A 6,275-nucleotide genomic window follows, 5' to 3' on the forward strand; every position below is an offset into this window, starting at 1 on the left:
TCCTACCCCGGCCAAACCCGAACCCGGACGACGCTGGGCCAATTGTGCGCCAGCCTACAGGACTCCCAATCACGGCCGGCTGTGATAAAGCCTGGAATCGAACCAGGGTCTGTATTTTTTTTTAAATTGTATATATATATTTTAATTTAATCTTTATTTAACTAGGCAAGTCATTTAAGAACAAATTATTATTTACAATGACGGCCTACCCTGGCCAAACCCGGACAACGCTGGGCCAATTGTGCGACACCCTATGGGACTCCCAATCATGGCCGGTTGTGATTTTATTTTTTATTTATTTTTTATTTCACCTTTATTTAACCAGGTAGGCTAGTTGAGAACAAGTTCTCATTTGCAACTGCGACCTGGCCAAGATAAGGCATAGCAGTGTGAACAGACAACACAGAGTTACACATGGAGTAAACAATTAACAAGTCAATAACACAGTAGAAAAAAGGGGAGTCTATATATACATTGTGTGCAAAAGGCATGAGTAGGTAGGCAAATAATTACAATTATGCAGATTAACACTGGAGTGATAAATGATCAGATGGTTATGTAAAGGTAGAGATATTGGTGTGCAAAAGAGCAGAAAAATAAATAAATAAAAACAGTATGGGGATGAGGTAGGTGAAAATGGGTGGGCTATTTACCAATAGACTATGTACAGCTGCAGCGATCGGTTAGCTGCTCAGATAGCAGATGTTTGAAGTTGGTGAGGGAGATAAAAGTCTCCAACTTCAGTGATTTTTGCAATTCGTTCCAATCACAGGCAGCAGAGAACTGGAACGAAAGGCGGCCAAATGAGGTGTTGGCTTTAGGGATGATCAGTGAGATACACCTGCTGGAGCGCGTGCTACGGATGGGTGTTGCCATCGTAACCAGTGAACTGAGATAAGGCGGAGCTTTACCTAGCATGGACTTGTAGATGAGCTGGAGCCAGTGGGTCTGGCGACGAATATGTAGCGAGGGCCAGCCGATTAGAGCATACAAGTCGCAGTGGTGGGTGGTATAAGGTGCTTTAGTGACAAAACGGATGGCACTGTGATAAACTGCATCCAGTTTGCTGAGTAGAGTGTTGGAAGCAATTTTGTAGATGACATCGCCGAAGTCGAGGATCGGTAGGATAGTCAGTTTTACTAGGGTAAGTTTGGCGGCGTGAGTGAAGGAGGCTTTGTTGCGGAATAGAAAGCCGACTCTTGATTTGATTTTCGATTGGAGATGTTTGATATGGGTCTGGAAGGAGAGTTTAGAGTCTAGCCAGACACCTAGGTACTTATAGATGTCCACATATTCAAGGTCGGAACCATCCAGGGTGGTGATGCTGGTCAGGCGTGCGGGTGCAGGCAGCGAACGGTTGAAAAGCATGCATTTGGTTTTACTAGCGTTTAAGAGCAGTTGGAGGCCACGGAAGGAGTGCTGTATGGCATTGAAGCTCGTTTGGAGGTTAGATAGCACAGTGTCCAAGGACGGGCCGGAAGTATATAGAATGGTGTCGTCTGCGTAGAGGTGGATCAGGGAATCGCCCGCAGCATGAGAAACATCATTGATATATACAGAGAAAAGAGTCGGCCCGAGAATTGAACCCTGTGGCACCCCCATAGAGACTGCCAGAGGACCGGACAGCATGCCCTCCGATTTGACACACTGAACTCTGTCTGCAAAGTAATTGGTGAACCAGGCAAGGCAGTCATCCGAAAAACCGAGGCTACTGAGTCTGCCGATAAGAATACGGTGATTGACAGAGTCGAAAGCCTTGGCAAGGTCTATGAAGACGGCTGCACAGTACTGTCTTTTATCGATGGCGGTTATGATATCGTTTAGTACCTTGAGCGTGGCTGAGGTACACCCGTGACCAGCTCGGAAACCAGATTGCACAGCGGAGAAGGTACGGTGGGATTCAAGATGGTCAGTGATCTGTTTGTTGACTTGGCTTTCGAAGACCTTAGATAGGCAGGGCAGGATGGATATTGGTCTGTAACAGTTTGGGTCCAGGGTGTCGCCCCCTTTGAAGAGGGGGATGACTGCGGCAGCTTTCCAATCCTTGGGGATCTCAGACGATATGAAAGAGAGGTTGAACAGGCTGGTAATAGGGGTTGCGACAATGGCGGCGGATAGTTTCAGGAATAGAGGGTCCAGATTGTCAAGCCCAGCTGATTTGTACGGGTCCAGGTTTTGCAGCTCTTTCAGAACATCTGCTATCTGGATTTGGGTAAAGGAGAACCTGGAGAGGCTTGGGCGAGTAGCTGCGGGGGGGGGGGAGCTGTTGGACGAGGTTGGAGTAGCCAGGCGGAAGGCATGGCCAGCCGTTGAGAAATGCTTGTTGAAGTTTTCGATAATCATGGATTTATCGGTGGTGACCGTGTTACCTAGCCTCAGTGCAGTGGGCAGCTGGGAGGAGGTGCTCTTGTTCTCCATGGACTTCACAGTGTCCCAGAACTTTTTGGAGTTGGAGCTACAGGATGCAAACTTCTGCCTGAAGAAGTTGGCTTTAGCTTTCCTGACTGACTGTGTGTATTGGTTCCTGACTTCCCTGAACAGTTGCATATCGCGGGGACTGTTCGATGTTAGTGCAGTCCGCCACAGGATGTTTTTGTGCTGGTCGAGGGCAGTCAGGTCTGGAGTGAACCAGGGGCTATATCTGTTCTTAGTTCTGCATTTTTTGAACGGAGCATGCTTATCTAAAATGGTGAGGAAGTTACTTTTAAAGAAAGACCAGGCATCCTCAACTGACGGGATGAGGTCAATGTCCTTCCAGGATACCCGGGCCAGGTCGATTAGAAAGGCCTGCTCACAGAAGTGTTTTAGGGAGCGTTTGACAGTGATGAGGGGTGGTCGTTTGACTGCGGCTCCGTAGCGGATACAGGCAATGAGGCAGTGATCGCTGAGATCCTGGTTGAAGACAGCGGAGGTGTATTTGGAGGGCCAGTTGGTCAGGATGACGTCAATGAGGGTGCCCTTGTTTACAGAGTTAGGGTTGTACCTGGTGGGTTCCTTGATGATTTGAGTGAGATTGAGGGCATCTAGCTTAGATTGTAGGACTGCCGGGGTGTTAAGCATATCCCAGTTTAGGTCACCTAACAGAACAAACTCTGAAGCTAGATGGGGGGCGATCAATTCACAAATGGTGTCCAGGGCACAGCTGGGAGCTGAGGGGGGGTCGGTAGCAGGCGGCAACAGTGAGAGACTTATTTCTGGAGAGAGTAATTTTCAAAATTAGTAGTTTGAACTGTTTGGGTATGGACCTGGAAAGTATGACATTACTTTGCAGGCTCTCTCTGCAGTAGACTGCAACTCCTCCTCCTTTGGCAGTTCTATCTTGACGGAAGATGTTATAGTTGGGTATGGAAATCTCAGAATTTTTGGTGGCCTTCCTGAGCCAGGATTCAGACACGGCAAGGACATCAGGGTTAGCAGAGTGTGCTAGAGCAGTGAGTAAGACAAACTTAGGGAGGAGGCTTCTGATGTTGACATGCATGAAACCAAGGCTTTTTCGATCACAGAAGTCAACAAATGAGGGTGCCTGGGGACATGCAGGGCCTGGGTTTACCTCCACATCACCTGCGGAACAGAGAAGGAGTAGTATGAGGGTGCGGCTGAAGGCTATCAAAACTGGTACAGCCTGGAATCGAACCAGGGTGTCTGTAGTGACGCCTCTACCACTAAGATGCAGTACCTTAGACCGCTGCACCACTCGGGGAGCCCACATTTTTTTTAAAGCTGACATTGAATATCCCTTTTGAGCATGGTGAAGTTATTAATTACACTTTGGATGGTGTATCAATACACCCAGTCACTACAAAGGGGTCCTTCCTAACTCAGTTGCTGTAGAAGGATACACCCAGTCACTACAGGCGTCCTTCCTAACTCAGTTGCTGTAGAAGGATACACCCAGTCACTACAGGCGTCCTTCCTAACTCAGTTGTTGTAGAAGGATACACCCAGTCACTACAAGGAGTCCTTCCTAACTCAGTTGTTGTAGAGGAAGGAAACAGCTCAGGGATTTTTTCCATGAGGCCAATGGTGACTTTAAAACAGCTACAGAGTTTAATGGCTGTGAAAGGAGAAAACTGAGGATGCATCAACAACATTGTAGTTACTCCACAATACTAACCTAAATGACAGAGGGAAAAGAAGGAAGCCTGTACAGAATAAAAATATTCCAAAACATGCATCCTGTTTGCAACAAGGCACAAAAGTAATACTGCAAGTAATGTGGCAAAGAAATTAACCTTTTTGTCCTGAATACATAACACATTACAGAGTACAACTCTCCATATTTTCAAGCATAGTGATGGCTACATCATGTTATGGGTATGCTTGTAATCGTTAAGGACTGGGGAGTTTTTCAGGATAAAAATAAATGGAATGGAGCTAAGCACAGGCAAAATCCTATTGAAAGACCTTGCTCAGTCTGCTTTCCACCTGACACTGGTAGATTAATTCACCTTTCAGCAGGACAATAACCTAAAACAAAAGGTCAAATATACACTGGAGTTGCTTACCAAGAAGACAGTGAATGTTCCTGAGTGGCCTAGTTACAGTTTTGACTTAAATCTACTTGAAAATCTATGGCAAGACTTGAAAATGGTTGTCTAGTAATGATCAACAACCAATTTGATAGATCGTGAAGGATTTTGAAAGAAATAATGGGTAAATGTTGCACAATCCAGGTGTGGACAGCTCTTAGAGACTTACCCAGAAATACAAAGGTTCTTCAACAAAGTATTGACTCAGAGGTGTGAATGCCCCTCCCTACCTTCGGGCAATGTTCAAACCCTACCTGAGCACTCTGTTCTGCCACCTCAGGTCTCTTGACTCTCCCACCCCTGCGGGAGGGCAGCTCCCGCTCAGCCCAGTCCAAACTGTTCTCTGTTCTAGCACTTCAATGGTGGAACCAGCTTCCCCCTGAAGCTAGGACAACAGAGTCCCTGCCCATCTTCTGAAAACATCTTAAACCCTACTTCTTCAAACAGTGTCTTAAATAATCCTCTGTCTCACCCTTAACCAGCACTTGCACTTGACCCTCCCCCCTTTCTAACTCTGACTCTACTGATAGCTACTTTATTGAGGAAAAATGTACTTTCTATGCCTGTGATATGTGGTTGTCCCACCTAGCTACAGTTGTCCCACCAAGCTACAGTTGTCCCACCAAGCTACAGTTGTCCCACCAAGCTACAGTTGTCCCACCAAGCTACAGTTGTCCCACCAAGCTACAGTTGTCCCACCTAACTACAGTTGTCCCACCTAACTACAGTTGTCCCACCTAACTACAGTTGTCCCACCTAACTACAGTTGTCCCACCTAGCTACAGTTGTCCCACCAAACTGTTTTTCACAATTCCTGACATTTAATCCTAGTAAGAATTCCCTGTCTTAGGTCAGTTAGGATCACCACTTTATTTTAAGAATGTGAAATGTCAGAATAACAGTAGAGAGAATGATTTATTTCAGCTTTTTCATTGTCAAACGTTTCAGGTAGCCTTCCACAAGCTTCCCGCAATAAGTCAGGTGAATTTTGGCCCATTCCTCCTGACAGAGCTGGTGTAACTTAGTCAAGTTTGTAAGCCTCCTTGCTCGCACACGGCTTTCAGTTCTGCCCACAAATGTTATATAGGATAGAGGTCAGGGCTTTGTGATGGCCACTCCAATACCTTGACTTTGTTGTCCTTAAGCCATTTTGCCACAACTTTGGAAGTATGCTTGAGGTCATTGTCCATTTGGAAGACCCATTTGCGACCAAGCTTTAACTTCCTGCCTGATGTCTTGAGATGTTGCTTCAATATATCCACATCATTTTTGTTCCTCATGATGCCTTCTATTTTGTGAAGTGCACCAGTCCCTCCTGCAGCAAAGCACCCTCACAACATGATGCTGCCTCCCCCGTGCTTCATGGTTGGGATGGTGTTCTTCGGCTTGCAAGCCTCCACCTTTTTCCTCCAAACACAACGATGGTCATTATGGCCAAACAGTTCTATTTTTGTTTCATCAGACCAGAGGACATTTCTTCAAAAAGTACGATATTTGTCCCCATGTGCAGTAGCAAATCGTAGTCTGGCTTTTTTATGGCCGTTTTGGAGCAGTGGCTTCTTCCTTGCTGAGCGGCCTTTCAGATTATGTCGATATAGGACTCATTTTACTGTGGATATAGATATTTTTGTACCTGTTTCCTCCAGCATCTTCACAAGGTCATTTGCTGTTGTTCTGGGATTGATTTGCACTTTTCGCACCAAAGTACGTTCATCTCTAGGAGACAGAATGCGTCTCCTTCCTGAG

This window comes from Oncorhynchus mykiss, chromosome 28 (assembly GCF_057628025.1).
Source record: "Oncorhynchus mykiss isolate SJ-2025 chromosome 28, ASM5762802v1, whole genome shotgun sequence".
NCBI classification, from domain to species: domain Eukaryota; kingdom Metazoa; phylum Chordata; class Actinopteri; order Salmoniformes; family Salmonidae; genus Oncorhynchus; species Oncorhynchus mykiss.